Source organism: Panthera onca, chromosome D4, assembly GCF_046562875.1.
Source record: "Panthera onca isolate mPanOnc1 chromosome D4, mPanOnc1 haplotype 2, whole genome shotgun sequence".
NCBI classification, from domain to species: domain Eukaryota; kingdom Metazoa; phylum Chordata; class Mammalia; order Carnivora; family Felidae; genus Panthera; species Panthera onca.
The window spans coordinates 93028906-93052074 of NC_138351.1; the positions used below are offsets into that span (position 1 = coordinate 93028906).

The window sequence follows — 23169 nt, forward strand, 5'->3', positions numbered from 1 at the left end:
CGTACCCAGTGCTCAGGAATTGCACAATGTAAAATAAATAAAACTTTTTATTGAAGATTAATATAGATTATAACTAATGAACAAATAAAGTAACAGCTAAAAAGTAGAAGAGAAAAAGGATAAGGGAGAAGAGGAAGAGATATTCTGGTGGGGGGTCGGGTCAGGGATTGGAGAATAAATTTGAAATAAAGTACACAAATAAAGTAAACACAAATAAAGTAAATGACACAAATAAAGTAAAATAAACACCCCGTGTAGGCCTTCAGGCCCTTGATTTCTGACTGGCATCCATATGGGAGCAAGGGCGTTGACAGGGGCAGGGGAAGGGGCGGGGAGAAGGGCAGTGGCAGGAACAGTGTTGGGAGCAGAAGCAGGAACAGTGGAACCAGGAGAAGCAGGAGCAGAAGCAGGACCCAGCTGACTCTGCTCAGGTGCCCGCTGTCCCTGCACAGGTCCCAGGTCACCTGCTGGCTCCCGGGCCCCTGTAGGAGTCGCCCCAGACACCACCCCTGCCTGCAGAGCCCCCGAGGCCCCCGATGCTGTTGGGTTGGTCTCTGGAGACGCACCGGCTTCTGCTCCTGCCCCGGACTCTTGAAAGGAAACAGAGTGATGGTTGCAGCGGCTCCAAGGCCTCAGGGTGAGAGGAGGGAAGGTCCCCCCCCCACCCAGCGCCGGCCTCTCCAGGGGCCTTTGCAGAGACACAACTCACCCCAGAGCCTCCCTGAGAAGCCGTGGCCAGGAACCCACACCAGGACCTCTGCCCCCTTGCAGTCCACAGCCCGGGGCTCTCCGTCTATGCTCCCGGCCCCACACCAGCCCCCGGGGGCTCCTCCCTGGGAGACCCAGCACCGCCCAGCCCCGTGCATCCCATCCCCCACCCCCAGCCTTCTCACCCTCAGGCTCTGGCTCCGGGGGCTCCGGGTCCTGATCCCAGGACCCGTGAACCAGGACCCTGTGGGGGGGCCGGGGCGGTGAAGGAGGCCTTCCCAGGCCATCTCCAGGCTCTGCTTCCCAAGACCTCCGTGTGGCCACTCTCTCCCCCGGTCCAGGGTGGCCCTCCTGGGCGACGGGGCACACGCACAAATCTGTAGGACAGGTGAATCGGGATTCCGACAGTCGCCTCCCGATTTCATCGGTTGATTTCTGTAAAGACAGTGACCCGCGGATGGCCCGGAGACATCACAGCCCCGCCCGGCCAACCTCAGTGTCCTTCCACCCTCTCTCCCCGCTGCTCCCAGATCGGACACAGACCTGAGTGTGCACAGCCCTGCGCCTGGGACACAGTGACATCCACCAGCAGGGCTCTGGATGAACCTTGGGGACAAAAGGGCCACCCCAGCACACCCTGTCCCTGCCTTCCAGCCTTGACCGGGTGTGAGCCTGACCCGCCCACCAGGCATCTGACCCCTTCATCAGCCTGCACCTGCTCAGGTGGGCCCTCCACACACGACCCCTCCTTCCACACAGACACACACAGACACACACAGACACACACACACACACACACACACACACACACACACACACACAGACGGGAGGGGTCCTGGGGCCGCACAGGTCAGATCAGAGCACTGTTGGGATGGACTGGCTGTCTCTGGGTCTCCCTGTGTTACCTTTGGGTCCCTGCGAGCTAGAGACCAGAGGCGTCCTGTGCACGACCTGACCCACTGTCTCCAGGGTCGGGAAGCGTCATGGCCACAGGCTCCCCTGAGCCGGCAGCCACAGGACAGGGGCACACAACAGGAGAACATGTTCGTCAGGCACAGATGTCCCAACGAATGAGCCCAGTCAGGCGCTGTCTCCAGAAGGTGGGTGCCTGGTGACCCGGGTTGTGAGTTCAATTGGGCTCTGTGACCAGAGGGGTGAGGTCACTTCCTGGGGCCCCCTTACCCGGCTTCCTCCTCCCACAAGAGCCCCTCCCAGGCTGCAAAGGGCTCCCCTCCACCCCATGCCCTGTCCCTACAGTGACACCAACACAGCCCAGACACGTCCCCGTGAGGCCTGGTGCAGCCAGGGCCGCGGCTTTGGGGCCACAGAGCTGGGTTCAGACCTGGGTTTTCCTCCTGACCAGTGCTGGGGCCCTGCACAGACCCTGTGCCTCCCAGGGCCCCCCGGTCTCCCCGTCTGCACAGTGAGGTCCTTGTGGCATCTACTTGTAGGGGCGCCATCAGGGAGCCACCTGTAGACACGTCCTATGCCTGCTATCCTAAGAGGCTCGTGGGCACACGTGGCCATGGAAGGATGAGGAAGGGGTGGGCCTGGCACAGAACACACTCACGTGGGCCTGGGTCTGCTCCGGGTCCAGACACAGCCACCCCTCCTGCCTAGGTCCCGGGCCCCGCGGAAGGTGGAGGTGAACTCGTTCAGACCCTGTGCCCTCCGGACACGCACTCCAGGGGCTCATTGCATTTGGGCTCGGGTCCCGTTGCCTGGTCTGGGCCTAGGTGCTGGGCGGTCCCCACTGTGGCTCCCAGCCTTCCCGATTCCTGGTCCCACATCCCTCTGTCACCCCCTCCCCTCCCGGGTGGACGGCCCGTGTGACCGGGTTCTAAGGGCTAGAACATGATGACCGGGTGTCATTTCCTGGCCAATTCATGGAATTTCTGGTTTCCTCTCTCGTGGGTCCATTCTCTGTCTCTGCCTTGGACTCTGTCTCTCTCTTTGTGTCTCCTAGGTGCAGGACCTGTGGGCTCCAGGGTCCAGGTGACAACCCTCAGAAGCCTCCCTTGTGGCCCGTGTCGCTCCCCTGGCCCGGTGCTCAGGTCCCTCACGAGGCCTCCTCGCCCCAGCCAGGGCTCTGCCTGGGGAACCACTTCCTAATGAGGACCCAAGGCTCCAACAAGGAGGGTCTTGACCTCGGTCCCCACACCAGGGTCCGCTGCTCGGCCACGTGATGCACACCCAGGTCCTCCTTCCTCCAAGCCCCCAGGCTGCCCTCCGCTCTGAAGGACCTTGAGGGAGTAGGAAGCATTTTCCCAGGAGGGGAGAACAGAGGGCCAGGGATGAAGATCCCAGGACACAGAGTCGTCTATGAGCCTGTGGGGCACTTGGGACACTGTCTACGCAGCCCAGTTTAGGAGGAGTTCTGTGCTGTAGCCCCATCCACACCTCCTAGCTCCATGGGCTCAGCGTCGTGGACACAGGACCCCAGACCCCATTCTACCCTAGTTCCTGGCAATCCCCCCGGACACTTGTGGACCCCCTGACCCTCAGCCGGCACATATCCCCTCCCTATGTGGTGGGTCCCGGGCTATTGCCAGGAATCCTGATGTCCCTGCCCCATGGCCCCGCTGCCTCCAGCCTTTCTCTTCTTTCCCCCATATTACCCACCCCCTCCCAGTGTGGACTCCCCTCTGATCCCCAGCTGGGCAGTCAGTGTCAGCGTGTGTGTGTGTTTCTGTGCGTGTGAGCCTTTCTGGAGATGTCCAGAGGTCACAGCCTCACACCGATGGGGTGGATAGGGACCCCCGAGCATCTCAGGGGCTCTCATTCCCAGGGAGAACCCCATGTGGGGGCAGAGGCTGGCCTAGGATTGGAGACCAGCCCTGCTCCTTGGATCCTGCACACCTCACTTGTCCTAGGCCAGTCCTTGCCTCTCCTGACCTCAGTGTCCCCCCTGTCCCTGAGGGTCAGACGGCAAAGTGCATCAGCGTGGGCTTGGCCCAGGCTCGCCCCCAAGGGTAGGTGGAGGGGAGGTGCCCCGGGTACCCAGGCCTCCCTCTCCAGGGCCAGCCGGGTCTGTGTCATGGCCAGGTATGCCCAGGGACCGGCACTCAACACCTGTGGATGATCCAGAGGTGACGCTGACGTGCGTGAATCCAATCGCTCCCCGTCTGGCTGGTCCCCCATGTTCCCACCTCCGCCAACTACTCTGGAACCCCAACCTTCCTGAGCCCCAGAACCATGCCCTCCCCATCCCGGCAGGCCTCAGGGTGCGAGGCCAGGTGGGTTGGACATCTGGGGACACGATGGCCCGTGACTACACCCACCCCACCCAGCTGGCCTGGACCGCAGACTCCACCCCAGGGTCCAGGTGCTTGGACCCTGGGGCATGGCTGGGCCAGGGTCCTGGAGGCAGCAGTGGAGGCCGACTCAGGGCAGGGAGAAGTCGGTCTGCCCCTTGCCCTTCTCCTTTCCTCCTTCTGCCTTGTCTTCCTGGCAGGACCTTGGACAGAGGTCCATCCTGTGCCTGGCTGCAGCCCTGGGCGGAGTCAGAGGGTGGGAAGAGGCCCTTGGAGGCCAGGGGGCACCTCCAGGAAAACCAAGTGTCAGGGGGCTACTGTAACTGGCCATCCCCCGGGCACTCAGTGACTTCAGCCCTTTGTATACATGAGCCGCGACCCCGGGACCGGGTCCCGGCCCCCTCTTCATCCCACGAGGCCCGCATCCTCCCCAGCCGAGGCCCCGTCGGTGGCCCGCTCTCCCTCCAGCCCCAAGAACTCCGCGGCTCCAGAGGCTCTACATCTTTCGCGGCTGGAGCCCGAGCAGCCATCAGGGGCCTGGATCCGGGCCCTGGAGCCCCTCAGGGAGGACAGGTGAGACCAGGCAGGAGCCAGGAGAGGGCCGAGTGGAGTCTCCTTGAGGTCATGGCCTCCTGCTCAGCCCAGACCCAGGTGTGTGCTGACCCCTAGGGCACCTGGACCCCAGCTGCCGGGCAGGCTCGGGGACAGAGCCCACAATGTGGCTCCTGGTAGCTCACAGGTGTCCCTGTGCCCTGTAGCTACATCTGTCCTACCAGCTGGACTCCCTCCTGCTCGGCCAGCAATACCTGTGGCCAAAAGGAACAGGCCACCGTCAAGGTCTGGGAAGAATGAGTGGCCAGGCAGAAGGGGAAGGCTCGCCCTCGGCTCGGGGGCTCCCTGCCGGGCTGGCGGGGGCTCCGGAGGTGGTTTTCCAGCTCTCTGCTGACCAGCCCTGTGCCCAGAAACACCTGCCTCCCTTCTCTGGGCCTCACTCTCCTGCTCTGTGAAATGGGTGATGCAGACTGACCCATCCCATGGCAGGAACAAGGCAGGACTCCAGGGCCCGGGCTGTCCTCCCGGTCCTTCCCAGAGACTCCAGGGCCTGCGCTGTCCTCCCAGTCCCTCCCAGAGACCACAGGGCCCGGGCTGTCCTCCCAGTCCCTCCCGGAGACCCCAGGGCCCAGGTTGTCCTCCTGGTCCTTCCCAGAGACATCGGGCTTCAGCTCAGCTCCAACCGCCACACGACCCGGGGCAGCCTTGGGCCCTCAGGAGCTCTGCCTCTCAGGGTCCGCAAGCACAGCTCCTCACTGCCCCTGTCCCCCCAGCCGGCGGGCGACACCGCATCACCGGTGCCAGCCTGGAAGTGACGATCAGCAGCTTGGACGAGAGCATCCGCCGAGCTGGCAGGGGGCGCGTCCCTTGTTCCCCTCTCGGAGACCACCGAGGTAGAGACCTCACTTGAAAAACTCCTCTGGCTGGAGACCATCTCTGGACCTGTCAGGGAATCCAGCCCCGGGGGGAGATGACGACCTGCTCTGCTCTACAGAGGGGGAGACTGAGGCAGCATCGTCCTCCCAGGCCGGTGCCTGGGAATCCACACTTGCCTGGGGGCAAATACCAAGCCCGCGAGCTCCCTCCACATCTAGGATGCCGTGGCTCTGACGACACTGCCTGGTCACGTCCCCTGCGCCTGGCAAGCTGCGGTGACCCCCGACTCATTACCTGACGTCCGGAGCCCCGAGTGAACTGGGCCAGATGCCCTCCCCGGGGTGTTCCCCTCCCCCCTCCCCTAGTGTTTTCCTCCCCCAGGGAGCCCACCATCCCTGCCCCTCGAGCCCCCTGCTCCCACCGCCCCGCTCCATGGCTCCCGTCCAGAACACCCTCACCTCTAAGGCTGGCTTCAGAGGTCACCTCCTCGGGGTCCTGCCAAAGCCCAGGCTTCGGGTCAGAGCGACCCGGGCTCACACCCACAGCGGGGCCACGTCAGAGTCCTGTGACACGCAAGCTCTGTGCCAGCTTCTGGGACCTCGGTGCTCTTTTTGCAGATGGGGTCGGCGGCTCCCACCTCCGCTGGGTGTGTGGGGGATGAAAGCAGGGAGGAGAAGGTGTCCGAAGTGGGGGAGCTTGTGGGGGGAGGGGCTCTCGGGAAGGCAGGGGAGGGGATGGGGAGGAGGGAAAGGCGGCCTGATCTGCCCCCTTAGACTGGTGTCCCCCTCCCCCTCCTCCTGGCTCAGCCACGCGCCCGCATGAACAGCGGAGTGGAGTGTGGGGGCCAGGTCAGCAGGGTGGGGGTCTGTCTCGTTTCCCTCTTGCCCCCGTGTCTCCATACCCGCTGCGTCCAGCCGCCCTGCCTGGGTGGAGTGGCCGTGGGCCCAGGCCTAAGAGGATATGAGGGTCACTGAGCGGGCGTCGGAGATCGGATACGTGCGACCCCAGGTATCATGGGCTCCTGCCGCGAGGTGGTCCCGTGCGCGCAGTCCCGTGGTCCCGGTGCACCTGCCCAGGCTCCACCTGCCTCGACCTTTGGTGGGAGCGCCTCCCCGCCCCCAAGGCTCCCGCGCCACATCCTGCCCAAAGGTGGGAGCCAGGGGCCACTCTAGCCGGACTGGTGAAGCTCCTCCTCCAAGCGCTCATGGAACAGTCAGGAAACTGAGGCAGGAGAGGCAGGCTCTGGCCGGGGACCCAGCAGGTGAGCAGAGCCTAGAGGGGCTGGGGGAGGTTTCGGGTCCTAGGCCAGGGCTTCACTTTCCCAGGGGGTTTTCGAGGGAATGAGAGCCTCTAAGATCCTGGAGGACCACTGAACCCATCCCGTGTGGGGTCCTTTCCTCTGGGCATCCCCGAGTGGGCACAGGTCCACGCAGTTGCATGGAAACACAGTCCCCCGCCCCCCAGTAACTAACCACCCGCGTGGGGGTCAAAGGATGAGTGGACCCTGGAGGTGACAGGGGTCGGGGGAGACAAGAGGTGTGGGGCGGGGACCTTGTCTCCAGGGAACATGCCCATGAGGGGAGCCACGCCAGGCCGATGGCCAGGGGATCCCCAAGATGCCCCCGTGTGTATCACAGGCACCCCCATTCTAGAGAAGCACCCCACTCAGCTCCCGTGGTTGGAGACCTTCGAATGCGCGACGTGTTCTCATTCTGTGTCCTGATACCTCGAGGCTGTGGTCTCAGGAAAGCCCACAGGGAGAGCCTTTCCCCACTTGCAGAGGGTGGGTCAGGTCTCACCCCCGAAGCCTGTGGTCATGTGCCCGGAGGGACGCAAAGGTGACACCGGGAGGCCCAGGACTGGCCGGTCTAGCCTGACACGGCCCTGATCCGACTTGTGAGTCACACGAGCCTCCCTGTGTCTGTGAGTGTGTGTGAGGCCCTGTGTGTTTGTAAGAATGGGACGTGGGGGGGAAGCCACCAGAGCAGGAGCAGGCCGATGGGAGGGTCATGTCCACACCCCAGGTCAAGGGTGACAGGGAGGGACAGGGCGAGTTGTGTAGAGCTACAGGACACAGGGACACATTCTGGTGTCCGTCCCCGAGCCCGGCCGGAAGCTGGGGTCCAGGTGCCCTAGGGGTCGGCACACACCAGGGTCTGGGCTGAGCAGGAGGCCATGACCTCAAGGAGACTCCACTCGGCCCTCTCCTGTGTTCCATGCCAGGCGCACCCCTTCCTCATCCTTCCACGGCCACGTGTGCCCACGAGCCTCTTGGGATAGCAGGCACGAGACGTGTCTACAGGTGGCTCCCTGATGGCACCCCTACAAGTAGATGCCACAAGGAACCCACTGTGCAGATGGGGAGACCGGGGGGCCCCAGGAGGCCCAGGGTCTGTGCAGGGTCCCAGCACTGGTCAGGAGGAAATCCCAGGTCTGAACCCAGCTCTGTGGCCCCAAAGCCGTGGCACCGGCCGCTCCAGGCCTCGCGGGGACGTGTCTGGGCTGTGTTGGTGTCACTGTAGGGACAGGGCATGGGGTGGAGGGGAGCCCTTTGCAGCCTGGGAGGGGCTCTTGTAGGAGCAGGAAGCCGGGTAAGGGGACCCCAGGAAGTGACCTCACCTCCCTGGTCACAGAGCCCGATTGAACTCAGAACCCGGGTCACCAGGCACCCACGTTCTGGAGACAGCGCCCGACTGGGCTCATTCGTTGGGACACCTACGCCTGACGAACATGTTCTCCTGTTGTGTGCCCGTGTTCCGCGCCTGCCGGCTCAGGCGAGCCCGCGGCCGAGACGCTTCCCGACCCTGGAGACAGTGTGTCAGGTCGTGCACAGGACGCCTCAGGTCTCTAGCTCGCAGGGACCCAAAGGTAACACAGGAGACCCAGAGACATCCAGTCCACCCCGACACCGCTCTGATCTGACCTGTGCGGCCCCATGTCCCCCCCCGTGTGTGTGTGTGTGTGTGTGTGTGTGTGTGTGTCTGTGTGGAAGGAGGGGTCGTGTGTGGAGGGCCCACCCGAGCAGGTGCAGGCTGATGAAGGGGTCAGATGCCTGGTGGGCGGGTCAGGCTCACACTCGGTCAAGGCTGGTTGGGAGGGACAGGGAGTGCTGGGGTGGCCCTCTTGTCCCCGTTGTTCATCCCGAGCCCTGTAGGTGGATGTCACTGTGTCCCAGGCTCAGGTCTATGCACACTCAGGTCTGTGTCCAATCTGGGAGCCACAGGTGGAGAGGGTGGAAGGACACTAAGGATGACTGGGTGGGGCTGTGATGTCTCCGGGCCATCCTCGGGTCACTGTCTTTACAGAAATCAACTGATGAAATCGGGAAACGTCTGGCCGAATCCCGATACACCTGCCCTACAGAGTTGTGCGTGTGCCCCGTCGCCCAGGAGGGCCACCCTGGACCCAGGGAGAGAGTGGCTGCAGGGAGGTCTTGGGAAGCAGAGCCTGGAGATGACCTGGGAAGGCCTCCTTTACCGCCCCGGCCCCCCCACAGGGTCCTGGTTCACGGGTCCTGGGATCAGGACCCGGAGCCCCCGGAGCCAGAGCCCGAGGGTGAGAAGGCTGGGGTGGGAGATGTGTGTTCACGGGGTCGGGGCGGTGCTGGGCCACCCAGGGAGGAGCCCCCGGGGGCTGGTGTGGGGCCAGGAGCAGAGACTGAGAGCCCGGGCTGCGGCCTGCAGGGGGGCAGAGGTTCTGGTGTGGGTTCCTGGCCGCGGCTTCTCGGGGAGGCTCTGGGGTGAGTTGTGTGTCTGCAAAGGCCCCTGGAGAGGCCGGCGCTGGGTGGGGGGGGGGGGGGCGGGGGGGAACTTCCCTCCTCTCACCCTGAGGCCTTGGAGCCGCTGCAACCATCACTCTGTTTCCTTCTCAAGAGTCCGGGGCAGGACCAGAAGCCGGTGCAGCTCCAGAGCCCGACCCAAGGGCATCCGGGTCCTCGGCGTCTCTGCAGGCAGGGGTGGAGTCTGGGGCGACTCCTGCAGGGGCCGGAGAGCCAGCAGGTGACCTGGAACCTGTGCTGGGACAGCGGGCACCTGAACAGAGTCAGCTGGTTCCTGCTTCTGCTCCCGACACCGTTCCTGCCACCGCCCTTGTTCCCGTATGGATTCCGGCCACCAATCAAGGGCCCAAAGGCCTTCGAGGGGTGTTTATTGTATTTCTAATTGTTGCTCCAGTCCCAGTCGCCGACCCTGCCACCAGAATGACTCTTCCTCTTCTCCCTTATCCTTTCTCTCCACCTCATTTTAGGTGGTACTTTATTTGTTCATGGTTTGTTTAAAATCCACATTAATCTTCAATAAATATTTATTTATTTTATATTGTGCAATTCCTGAGCACGGGGTACGCTCACGACGCTGTGAACCACGCCACAGAATTTTGCTGCAGAATATCTCGGTCCCCAAGGGTCACCGTGTACCCGCAGCCCTCACTCCCCATTCGTGTCCCCTCCAGCCCCTGGGAACCCGAGTCTGTTTTCTCTCGGTGTTCCGTTACCTACTCTGGAGGTTTCCGTCAAGTGGAATCTCGCCAGAGATACCTTTGGGTCTGAACCAACTTTTCAGACGAGACAGATTCATTTTTGTACTTTGTGTTCGTTTGAAATAGACTTTTTCTCCTTTGATATTGAAATCACAATGGATTAAAGATTAGGTGGGAAAAAGAGGCCCCTTCGGTGACAATGGTCTCAGGGTGGAGACCCCTGTTTGTGCCGTGACACCACAGCCTGACACCAGAGAGGACACGGCTGGTCCTCCCGTGGCCCAAACAGAAACCGGGAGATGCGGAAGGCTGGACGGTCACACCACAGAGGGGAGAGCATCCCTCATGACCCAGGGCCAGAAAAGTTCACAGGTCTCTGGGCCAAATAATGCTCCAAAGCCAGTGCGTTCCCCGGGATGGAGGCCAGACCCGTCCCAGTCCAAGGGGAGGCAGCCCCCATGGGAGCAGGCGTCAGAGATGCGGAACGTCCCGGGGAGGGACTCGGGCAAGTGAAACCCAAGGGACGCAGCGCTGGGCACCTTCAGATGGGCAGGTTTCTGGTCTGGGGACCCGCAGCCCAGGTGACAATGTGAGGAAGCACAGGCCCCAGCCGATCCACAGCGAGAAGTGTGACCGGCACCCCTCTCTTGGACAACAGAGCGCAGCCCCCATCCGCGGCCACAGGAGCGGACCCTCCCCCAGCAGGGCTCGTCCCAGGACCAGCGGAGAAACTCTGGTGCAGCGTGTGGGGTGAGGCGGGTGCCAGGTAGGTGCTCTTCCCGAACCAGCTTTCCCTGGGGCTGGGTGCTGGCCACTCAAGTCTCTTCCTCTGCATCCTGTGTCCCCACATCAGAATTTCCAAAGCGCCCCAGCCCTGGAACATGGGCCGTTTGTGAGTTTTCACTCCCAGCTTCCTCAAGGGATCAACTGTGTGCATAAATCTCTCCTTTTTCAGGACACAAGCCGTCAAGTGGACTTTCTGGGTCAAATTTTATATCATTTGTCAGGTACAAGCCTCGGCTTTCAACCTCCACGGTCTCCTGGGCCACTGAGATCCTTGCTTGGGAAAACGGGGGTGCAGAGCCCCGGGACTATGATCTCCAGGAGGGATCGGGCAGGCGAGCTCTGAGTGGAGTGACCAGGGTACCTGGGGTGGCCGGCCCAGCAAAGACCGTCCTGACCCCAGCCCCATACCGGCCCCCACGACGGTGGCAGTTGAGGAAGGCGCGGACCCTCGTGTGGGTAGTTCCACAGCTGTTGCTGGAGCTGCTCTGGCTCGAACGGGGGCTCTAATCCCGGAACTGGCCCCAGGGCTGAAGCCGGAGCCGGCCCCATCTCTGCAGCTGGGGCAAGAGGCGGTGCTGGACGTGGCTCCAGCTCTAGGGAAGGTGCTAGAGCCGCAGGCACCTCCAGAGAGGACCCAGACCTGCTTCTGCAGCCGGATATGGCTCTGGAGCTGAAGCTGGAGCTTCTGCTGTAGACTCTGGCTCTGGCTCTGGCTCCTGAGTGGGTGCTGAAGCGGCTTCAGCTTTGGCCCCGGAAGTGCAGCTGGCCGTGCAGTCAGTGCGAGCGACGCAGCTGGTGCCAGAGTCCCGGGGGTTCCGATCCCGGAACCGCTGCGGGAGCTGTCCATGGTGCTGGAGCTGCTCTGGTTCGGAGCTGGCTCTCGTCGCGGCTGCGATGCCGGACCCGGTGCCGGGGACCCGCTTGCATCGCCGGTCCTGGATCTGGCCCTCCGGCTGGTGGGGAAACCGGCGGGGGAGCTGGTCGGAGCCCCGGCGTTGGCTCCACCGGCGGAACCGGCGTCCGGGCGGACGCCGACACCAGAGCCGGCGCTGGAGCGGACACGGGCTCCGGCACAGGAGGCGGTGACGGAGCCGGTGCCAGAGCGGGACGTGGCTGGGATGTCGGTGCCGGAGCTGGTTCTTTGTCCGGAGGTGGCATCGGCTCTGCGTCTACCACTGGTGCCCAAGGCAGCTTTCGCTCTGGAGCTGGAGCAGCAGCTGGCACTTGCGGGGGCTTCTGCTCCGGACCCGGTATGAGAACTGCTGCTGTGGCAGGCTCTGACCCTGAACTCAGTCCGGACTCTAGTTCTGGAGCCGATGCTAGAGCTGGCTCCTCCTTGCACCCTGGCACCAGCTCTACATGGGGCTCGAGCAGCTTCTCTCTCTCAAGTGGGCACTGGAACGACCACCGGGGCTGACACTGCAGTTGGCGAGAGAGTGGCCGCCGTCTCTGGAGGCAGCGCTACAGCCGGCATCGAGCCAGGGCTGGCTGGTGGGAGAACACCGACCCTGACCTTGGCCCTGGCACCGCAGCTAAAGCTGGAGCGGCCTCGATCTCGGCAGTTGAATCAGTGCCGGACCTGGAGTTGACTCGAGCTGGGAAGTGGCTTGACCTCGGGCTCTGGAGCCGGTTCTGGCTGTGGTTCTGAGCTGGTGACAGAACCGGCTGTGGCAGTGGCTCAGACACAGAGGCCAGGGCTCAGACTGACTCTGGGTCTGGAGCTTCGGCGGGAGCTGGCTGGCTCTGCAGGTCTCTCAAGCTCTTGAGCCGGTGCCGGAGCTGGCTCTCGGGTGGGATCTGGCGCCGAAACCACTTCCGGTGCTGACGCTGGCTGTGGAGACGGTTCCAGCCCTAGAGATGCCTGTAGCTCTAGTCGTGCTGCCGGGAGCGATGAGGACCAGGTCTAGTTCGCTCCTGCCTTGTCCGTTGGTCTGGAATGTACGTCGGTCTGACCCACCCTGCAGAGCTGGCTGGTGCCGGACCTGGCAAGTCGGTTGACGACAGAGCTGCCTCTGTCTCTGCAGCCGGTGATACCGCCGGTGCCTGTGCTGGTTCCAGCCCTTCCGCTGGTCCTGGAGCCGGTGCTGGAGCTGGCCGTGGTTCCGGGGCTCTCACGTGAGCCGATGTTAGAACCACAGCTCTGGACTTGACACTGGATCAGGTGGGAGAGCCGGCCCGCGCTCCCTACCTGCTGCTCTATTTGCTGCTGGGCTTGTGCCGGAGACGCCTCTAACTCCGGATTCGGCACCAAAGAGCTGGCCCTGAAGGCGGTGCGAGCTTTGGAGCCGGGGGTCGAGCCGGCACCGTGGTCGGCACTGGTGCCGCAAGAGGACGAAAATTGGCCACGCGAGCGCCTTCCCACGTGCCTTTGCAAAACCAGAACACGTTCCAGCACCGCGCAGAGAATCCCCAGCCCGAGGATCCACCCCAGGGCGTCTTCCTCACCTGTAGACCGTATGCGTGAATATCAAATACCTTTCTTTTCTTCCCTTCCTTCTTACCGTGTAACATCTTATCGTGTAACATCGCATAAGATGCATTAATAACGGCTCACTTCACATCATAGGATGTAAGTCACAGGATATCAAAGACAAGCGTGGACGTCCCCTGAGAGCTCAGCATCCTCCTCGGGGAGAGGATGTGTATGGTTTGAACTGTACTTGGGACAGCTGTGCTACGTTAGGAGGGGGGATGACTTTCTCACTCTCTTTCTTTGGAGCTTAACCTGGAGAACCTCAACTACCACAGCGCTAAACTGCCTTCCCGTTCCCACTTTAAGAGTCTCTGTCACTTGTGGGCCTTAGAGACCGAGCGCCACGCAGCGTGCAAAGTGCCTCCCCGGTCCAGGCCTCGTGTTGCATACTGGGCTCTGCGGGCACCTCCTGGGAATGCCGAGAAGTGCGTGGCTGATGCTTTCCTGGCTGAGGACACAGGTGACCCCCCAAGCCCTCTTACCTGGAAGAGGCCACGTTGTGGGCTCAGAGCTGCCGCTCGCGAGACTGGCCGGAAACACCGTCAGCACCCAGATTCCCGGAAGAGAAAAGCGGGCCTCCCGACACGAGGCCTCAGAAAACAAGCCAGAAACGTTCTTTTCGGAACGTGGTCTTCCACAAAGGAAGTCGGTACAGAAGATGCTGTATTCCCTCTGACATGCGTCTCGGGTGAGCAGGGGTTTTTGCCTCCTTGTCATTAGCCGTTAGGACACATGCTTGATATGCTCTGTTTCCCGTACAGTCGTCTCCATTGATGCTAAAAATTCTCACTCTATAGTCGGAACAGAGAAGAGGAAATTATGGCATACGCATGCCAGAGGCAGCCACCACCTGGAAGATTATCGTTACTATTTTGATGTCTAGTTGTCCCTTGTGGGGCGTGTCATCTGAAGGGGCCCACCCCCAGGCACACAGCGGCCCGAACGAGGATAACCAGGACCAAAGAGCTCCCATCCGGATCCTGATGAGCTTCCAGAGAAGCTCTGTGTGTTTGTGTGAGGGAGAAAGACAGAAGAAGAGGGAAAGCGACACGACTTCGTGGTTTTCAAGCTGCTGTAACATCCGATCGCCACTAAGTACAGAAAACGCTTGACAGAATCCAACACCATTTCGTGATACGAACGCTCAAAGCAGAAACAGAAGGGAACTTCTGTTCCCCAAATATCATATCTCCTTTGTAAGTGGGATCTTAAAAACAGAGCTCAAAGAACTCACAGACAGAGCGATCACACTGGTGGTTGCGAGAGGCAGGGGCTAAGGGATGAGCGAACCGGGGAAGGTGGGCGAAAGGTACAATCTGCCGGTGATAAAATAAATAAGTCTAGGGACGTGATGTGCAGCGTGGTCACTGTAGTTAATACTGCATTGCACATGTGGAAACTGCAAAGGGGTAAATCTGAAAAGTCTCTGTAACAAGAAAACATGTGCAACTACGTGTGCAGATGGACGTTAACGGGACCTGCTGTGTGATCACTCGGCCATACACACAGCTACCCAATCATCGAGGTACGTACGGAACTGACTGAATGCCACGCGTCCGTTCAACAAAATCGGGGGCGCCCGGGGGGCCCAGTCGGTTAAGCGGCCGACTTCAGCTCAGCTCATGATCTCACAGTTCGTGGGTTCGAGCCCCGCATCGGGCTCTGTGCTGATGGCTCAGAGCTGGAGCTGCTTCGGATTCCCTGTCTCCCTCTCTCTCTGCCCCTCCCCCACCTGCACTCTGTCTTTCTCTCTCTCTCTCAAAAAGAAACACTACAAGTAGGTGAACTGAAAGACAGCATCACGAAAGCTAGAAGGCACCCTACTGAATGGGACAATGAATCGGCTAAGGACATATATCCTAAGAGACTCGCATGTAGAATGTATATTAAATCTTACAACTCAATAGGAAGAAACTACGCATCCAATTTAAAAATGGGAAATGCAGGGGCGCCTGGCTGGCTCAGTCGGTTGAGCGTCAGACTTCAGCTCAGGTCATGATCTCATGATTTGAAGAACATGATCAGGCTTGAGACCGACTGAACTCCCCCGGTCCGTGCCGCACTCACGGTGAACCTTGACAGCATCAGCTGCATTAAAGGAGCCTTCGGAAACCAGCACATCTGCGTTATTCTGTGTATAGAAAAGGCCCAACACAGCCTCCCTAGCTACAGCTGGGCACCTGCTACCAGGTCATTACAGGAAAAATGACCTCAGGTGTGCCCCTGCCCCCAGGCGCCCCGAGGGGGTCGAGGGCAGTGGTGGTGGACGGTGCTCCCCTTGGTGCCGAGGATCCGCCCTCACACCTGCTGGATGACGGGGGTCCCCGATCCTCCATGGAGGGACAGAGGTCTCCAGCCGGTCCCTTCATACACAAACAAGGACAGTGCAAGACAAAGGCCCGGGGACAGGCAAAGGATCCCCGGTCCCCCGGGGCAACTGGGCAGTCGAAGGGCACCCAGACCTGCCCCAGCACCGGAAAGTCCCAAGTGGACTCTGGGCACCGGCTGAGCCCCGTGCAAGGGCTGCAAACTGTGGGCGGGCACGGGTCGCCCTGCAACAGGTTGCGCACACCCGGTGCGCACGACGAGGCCCCACAGCGGCCGGAGGAACCCTTCCAATACCCCCACGGACTTGCGCCACGCGGGACCAGGAGGGGCGGAGTCTCCCGGGCGGGGTGCGCGCCCTCCAGGCTGGGTCCCAGGACGCGGCTAAGTGAGGACAGAGGCCCGCGACCTGAGCCCGAGCCTCCCTTCCCCTGCCCCAGGCCTGCGTCTCCTCCCCTGCCCTGGTTGGAGGGCCCCAGTCCTGCCCCAGTGTCCCCACCCCTGCCTCCGGCGTCCCCACCCCCTGCCTCCTGCTACCCTCCAGCCCTGCTGAGAGCCCACACTGCCCCCAGGCTGGGTGAGCGATGTGTTTCCACCTCAGGCCCTCGGGGACAGTTGGGAAACAAGCCAGGAAAGGCGGGCACTGGCCCAGGGCAGCTGTAGGAAACACCTGTGCGCTCACTCCTCTGTCCCGGCTGTTACTGGCCATGGGAACTTCTGGAACGAAAGGTTGGGCCAGTTTCAGGTGGAATACAAAATGTAGACACTGCGGGGAGGGCTGAGACCCAAGAAACACAGCAGGTTTCCGGGGGAGATGTGCGTCCCCCAACATCCCCGCCCCCGCCAGGCGGCCCTGCCGCCCCAGACCCTGCACGCCAGCCACGGTGTCTCCCGCCGGGGTGCTGGCCGGGGTCCAGCGTCTGCCAAGACCCTCATTGTAGAGGATCTCGTTTCAGAAAATCTAGAACAGGGTGTTATGCAGACATCGTGTGTGATACCTTGTTCCAGTTACTGGCATATTTCCTACAGGATGTTAGAAATGAGAAAAAGAACAGTGATGGGCCCGGAGACATCCCATAATCCCACCGCTGACCTCCACCTCCCCTGGCTCCCGGGTGGGTCCTGGGCGTTTGAGTCGGCATCAGACTGGGAAAAGGGTGCTTGGCTTTCCGCGGCATCGCCCTCGGACGCCCCAGTGTCGGGGCTCCAGGGACTGACCGGCTAGAGGTCACCTGCTCAGCCCCCACGCGTGTCCAGACGGGCAGGCTGCAGGCCCGGGCGCTTCTCCCTGCCCCTCCGCGTCAGCTCTGTGCTTGCCCCTGCCCCTCGCCTGGGGGCCGTGTGGACTCCGCCCCCTCCCGCTACTCCCTCTGCTGCAGGCCGGCGGCCACCACGTCCCCAGCCGGAGAGGGAGGGCCGACGAGAACACCCGCGAGCGACGTATTTCTGACGTCTATGCCCGGCTCGAGCGGCCCCCGCTCCGGTCAGCCCCAGGCGCACACACCCCGTCCCGTTCCCTGCTGGATTCTCAGCCCTCAAACTGTGCCGGGTGAGGAATAACACTTCACATCTCGCTGACTCACTGGGACCGTCCCGAGCCGCAGGACGCGGGCCCCGCTGTTTACAGCGCCAGATGGGAGCCGCAGCCTCGTGTCCGTTCATTCATCCCCGCACGCGTCAGCACCCGTGTCTGTCTGCTGCTGTGTGCAGGTACCCGCACACGATGGTGAAGCCCAGACACCACCCCGCCCTCGAGCTCACAGCCTAAGCGGTGGGACGGCGTGTCCCCCACAGTCAGCAGCTGGGGGCCGCAGAGGCAGAGCATCCCCACCCTCCCCGACCTGCAGTGACCCCCGACTCCGGGCCCGACGTCCGGCGCCCTGCGTGAGCTGGTCCAGACGCCCTCCCCTGTGGGCAGCCCTCACCCCACTGCGGCCTCCCGAGGGCCTTCCTCCCCCAGGGAGCCCACGGAGCCCCGGCCCCTCAGAGGCCCCTGCCGCCACCGCCCCTCCCGTGGCCCCCACCCAGGACGTCCTCATCTCCAGGGTTGGAGCCTCCTCAGGCTCCCGTGCGAGCTCAGGCTTTGGGTCGGATTGTCCGGGGGGCAAACCCACAATAGGGCCATGTCCCAGCCCTGTGACCCACAAGCTCACGTGGTGCGGGTCAGAGCCTCATTTTCTTCGTTGAAAATGGGGCCTGTGACTCCCATCTCAGGAAGGTGAGCAGGAGGCACGGGGGTCACCTGGCTGGGGGAGCCCCAACCCAGGATAAGACCTGTGATGGTCAGGGCAGAGCTCCATGAGGGTGAAGACCGAGTCCCTTGTTCCCGTTCATGGCTGGCCCTGGTCACTCAGAGCTGAGTGCCCTTGATCCCGGGGCCGCAGTTCATGTATAAGAAGGGGGGAAGTCAGTGAGCACCCCGGGGAGTCCCTAGCAACTCTAACGACCCCCAACACTCAGACATCCCCACGATGTGCCCTCTCCTTCCTGGGCTCCCTCCCACCCCTCTGACCCGGCCAGGGCTGCAGCCAGGGACAGGCTGCCCCTTGTGTCCCGGGTTCTGGCAGGAAGACCGTGGGAGGAGGTGGAGGGAAGGAGGGGGAGGCGGGAGGTGACAGGCCGATCCTCTCCTTGCCCGTACTTGGTGTCCACCGTCTCCTCCAGGCCCCCTGCCCCGGCCGTGCACCCAGCTGGACCCTGGGGGGGAGCGTGGGGTCTGTGACAGCTGGGACGGTGTAGGGACATTCGGCGACCCTCGTGTACCCGCGTGTCCAACCCACCCGGCCCTCAAGTCTGCGGCCCACTGGCTGGGGTGAGGCTGATCCGAGGGCTCACAGGATTTGGGGTTACAGGGCAGCGGTCTGGAGGCAGGGTGCACACGGGATCAGTGGCACGGAGCCCCCCGGGGAGGGCACACAGCCGTGCCAGGCCGAGGACACGAGACCCAGCTGCCCTTTGCTAGGGAGGCCTGTGTGCCTGGCCCATCTCCTCTCCATCCACCCAGGAGGAGAGCCTGGGCCCTGTCCACGCTGACGTCACTCCACGCCCAACCTCAGGGCCAGGTGGGAGACTGAGGCCAGGGACCGGCCCAGGATACGTGAGGTGGGCAGAGTCCAAGCAGTGGGGGTCTCCGTCCTAGGCCAAACTCAGCCCTCCCCTGGGGTTCGCCCTGGGAATGAGACCCCTGAGATCCCGTCGGATCCCTATCAACCCCATACGACGTGGGGTGTTATATCTGGATGTCCCCAGACCGTACAGGCAACCACACGCGCGCACACACACACACACACACACACACGCACACAGACACACACACACACACACGCACACTGACCACCCGGCAGCGGCTCAAGGGGAGTACACCCTGGAGGGGGGAGGTGACACCGGGGCAAGAAGAAGGGGACTGGAGGCAGCTCTGCCACGGGGCAGGGGCGCCCAGTGGGCTGGCAGCATGACCAGGGCTCATACGTGGGGTGGGGAGACGTGCCAGTCTGATGACCAGCCAGGTCTCCAGGGTACCCAGGGGGCTGCCTGGGCTGGGCACTTCCCCGGGGCACCCGGAGTGTCGGGGTTTGGCGTCCTGTGTCCACCACAAGCCTGGAGCTAGAAGGAGACACCCCTCTACTGGGAGGGGGCTACGGGACAGGCCTCAGCTTACTCCTGGGTAAATTGGGCTGCATAGAAGTGGTGTCCCAAGGGTCCCACAGGCTTGTCTGCTGGCCCCGGACCTCCACCCATGCCCCAAAATGCTCCTGGTCCTGGGAAAATGCTTTCTCCTCCCTCAAGGTCCTTCTGAGCAGAGGGCAGCCTGGGGGCTTGGAGGACCGAGGACCTGGATGGGCAGCACGTGGCCGAGCATGGACCCTGGTGTGGGGACCGAGGTCAAGACCCTCCTTGTCGGAGCCCTGGGGCCTCATTAGGAAGGGCTTCCAGCGGCAGTGCCTTGGCTGGGGTGAGGAAGCCTTAGGAATGAACGGAGCACCGGGACGGGAGAGGTGGAACAGGGGCCAAGGGAGGCTTCTGAAGTCCTCACATCGCCCCTGGAGCCCGCAGGTCCTGCCCCTGTGCCCCCCTAGGGCCAGGGAGGGCTGGTGCCTTGACTACACCCAAACAAAGGTGTGTGTTTTGTTTTCTGGTTTCCCTGCCTCGGGCTGTCATGCCGGTGCTGACCACCAGGGGGCAGGCTGTGTCCACTGTGTTCAGGGAAGCCTCTGGAGCGGGAAGGGACGCTCAGGGGTCAAGCTGGGCGTCCCCTGCCCCCACCCCAACATGTACCTCTTACTATTAGTCTGCATGTCCACAGCGTGAGCCGCTCAGAGGCAGGTAGGGACTCTGAGATCCTCTCTGGACGCATTCAGCCCCTGTGCCTCTCACACTGAGCAGGGGCTGTTGGGCCCGGGGGCCGGAGTCAAAGGTCCCGCGAGGTCCCAGCCCTCCAGGAGCTCACAGCCCAGAGGGGGAGGTGGGTCAAAGCACAAGAGTGAATCCGTGTGAAAGGAAAGACCAACACTGTCGGGACATGAAGCAGGGTGAAAGAGGGCGGCCAGGGGCCCCTTGGTAGGGGCGGGTCTCACAGGCTTCCAGGGTGGCCCTGACGCTGGGACCCAGAAGGACAAGAGGAGCCAGTCCCGCACACGTCTGCAAGCAGTGTGCTGCGGGGACGAGCAAAGCTGCAGAGACTCGGAGGCACAGAGGGTTTGTCCGGAGAGCAGCTGAGGAGGAGCCAGTATAGCCAGAGACAGCTCGGGAGGGAGGAGGGCGGGCCCGGGCCCCAGCCTGGAGGATGGGCTGTTGTCTGTGCTGGGGGACACATTCACCTTACTTGGACCACCTCACACTTTCTGTACCAGTCTCCCGGCTCGGCTCGGCTGGGAGCCTCAGCCCCACGGTCACCCAGGAGGCCAGGGCTGCAGCCTCAGCTGAGGCTCGACTGGGGCAGGGTCCGCCTCCAAGACCGCGACCGGGCACGTGCTCTTGGCAGGATTCGGCCGGGACTGGGGGGTCTCAGGACTTCTGTGTCTCAGCCCGGAGCCTCTGCAGGTTCTTGGCACTGGGCCTCCTGGGGCAGCTCATATTATCTGCTCTTGCTTCGTCAGAGAGAGACACACACACAGACACACACACTGACACAGAGACAGAGAACGGACCCGGTAGAAAAGGAACCCGGAGAAACCACAGGCTTTCATGAACCACCTTGGAAGCCACACCCATCGTTATATTCTCTCCCTCAGAACCGGTCACAGGGGCCTTCCACCGGCAAGGGGAGGGGATGTCACGAGGATACAAGAGGCTGTGTTAGTAAAAGAGGGCACGTGTCAGAGATAGAGACCCCTGTGCGTGCTGTGACGCCACAGTCTGACGCCAGCCAGGACAGGGCTGGTCCTCCCGTGGCCCAATCACAAACTGGGAGATGCAGAAGGCTGGACGGTCACACCACAGAGGGGAGAGCATCCCTCACGACCCAGGGCCAGAAAGGTTCACAGGACTCTGGGCCAAATAATGCACCAAAGCCAGTGCATTCCCTGGGATGGAGGCCAGACCCGTCCCAGTCCAAGGGAGGGGGCCCCCACGGGAGCAGGCGTCAGAGATGCGGGGCGTCCCGGGGAGGGACTTGGGCAAGTGAGACCCGAGGGAGGCAGCGGTGGTCTCTTCAGACGGGCAGGTTTCTGGTTTGGGGACCGGCCGCCCAGGTGACACGGTGAGGAATCACAGGTCCCCAGTTCAGATGTGATGGGCTCCCGTCTCTGGGAGAGAGTCCTCAGGCAGAGAGGAGGGACCGGGGGCTCCAGGGGGATGCGGCCAGCCTGCCGGGAACCAGCCCCTCCAGCTGCAGGTGCACCCAGGTGCTAGAGGGGCCCGAACGGGACAGCAGTGCGTGGCCGGCCTCGCTTTCCCCATCCCAGGCCAACGTCTTCTGCAGCCCTTGCCACACCGCCCCTCGTCTCAAAGCAAAGTGGTCTCTTCACTCAGGTTCCCTGGTGCCCGTTCAGGACAAGGATGCCTCCCGGTAAGAAAGAGGAGAACCGGCGGTGCTCACCCAGCCTTGGGGCCCTGGCAGACAAGCCGGCACTCGGCCTGTGGGCCATGGCCCTCTCATGCCCCCACCGGCACCGTCTGCCCTCTGTCCGCTGACCCCCACCTCCCAGGAGACGAATCCAGCCCGAGGACAGCCTCGGGGACGGCCTGGGAAGAGCTGGGTGGAAGGACAGGTGAGGGAAGACACAAGTGGTGTTCTCGACTCCCAAATCTGACGACCCAAGTCTAGGAGGAGAGAGGAAGATGGGAGGAAATGCAGGGTGGGCATTTGCACGTCTTCCTAACAGGAGAGGTGGGTGGGTGACCCAGGGACTCGGGCGGAGACCTGACGCCTTCAAGGGAGCCGGGAGGAGGATCTGAGAGAAACAGAGCAAACCCACAAAAGCACAGGGGTGGCGGGAGGTGCCGCAGACACACGTGTGCGGGTCCTCCAGGGCCCCCACCCTTCACTCTGTGTGTGTGTGTGTGTGTGTGTGTATGTGTGTGAGTGTGTACGATGGTTAAAAACCTTGGTGAATATGGCTTACGTGTCTTCTTAGGGTGAGGAGGGCCATGGGGACGGCGCTCCCCCTTGTTGGCTGTGGCCCAGAGCCCCTGGGTGGGGTCCGGGGCTCAATTTGGGATCCAGGTGCGTGCACACAGCGGGGAGCAGACAGGGTGCTGAGGGCAGGCATGGACGCATCCACAAAGGAACAAGGACAGAAGCGGTTTCTGCCCTGGGGGTTGGGGCAGAGGCTCTTAGGTCTTGTGCTTGGATTTGGGGAACTGGGGCTGCCAAGGCACAGCTATCCCGGTGACGCCCCCTCAGGGCGCCCAAGTCCACCTGCCCCTGGGGGAGCACCTGCGACCCTCCTCTCTGCCTGAGGGCTCTATCCTGACCCAGAGGCGCCTCCTCTCCCGCCAGCCGGGGCCAGCCTGCCACCTGGGAGCACAGGTACCCCGCATGCCCTGGGGACAGGGCCGGTCCGGATAGGACACCGTCTCCCAGCGGACTTGAGCGCCAGGCCGCCACGGTGCTCGCCCTCCTCCTCCGGGCTGCGTGGACACTTGGTCACCTGGATGTGACCCTTCGGCAGCCCAGGGCTGCAGCCTGGCAGCTGGGGGATAGAGGCTGGCCTAGAACTGGACACCAGCACTGCTCCTTGGACCCTGCACACCTCACTTGTCATAGGCCAGTCCTTGCCTCTCCTGAGCTCAGTGTCCCCCCTGTCCCTGAGGGTCAGACAGCGAAGTGCATCAGCGTGGCCGTGGTCCAGGCTCGCCCCCACGGGTAGGTGGAGGGGAGGTGCCCCGGGTACACAGGCCTCCCTCCCCAAGGCAAGCCGGGTCTGTGTCATGGCCACGTGTGCCCAGGGACCGACACTCAGCACCTGTGGATGATCTAGAGGTGACGCTGACGTGCATGAATCCAATCGCTCCCCACCTGGCTGGTCCCCCATGTTCCCACCTCCACCAACTACTCTGGAACCCCAGCCTTCCTGAGCCCCAGAACCATGCCCTCCCCATCCAGGCAGGACCCAGGGTGTGAGGCCAGGTGGGTTGGACATCTGGGGACACGATGGCCGGTGACTATACCCACCCCACCCAGCTGGCCTGGACCTCAGACTCCACCCCAGGGTCCAGGTGCATGGACCCTGGGGCATGGCTGGGCCAGGGTCCTGGAGGCAGCATGGAGGCCGACTC

General features: G+C 62.7%; 1 long non-coding RNA gene across 1 annotated transcript; it reads right to left on the minus strand.

Moving 5' to 3' along the window:
- Positions 1–228: 228 nt before the first annotated feature.
- On the minus strand, positions 229–3162 carry LOC132676820 (uncharacterized). The gene is made up of 3 exons (XR_014135997.1): positions 1614–3162; positions 894–1143; positions 229–590 (listed from the first exon to the last, which is right to left on the minus strand). It is a non-coding gene; the product is annotated as an uncharacterized LOC132676820 (long non-coding RNA).
- Between the last annotated feature and the right edge of the window lie 20007 nt (positions 3163–23169).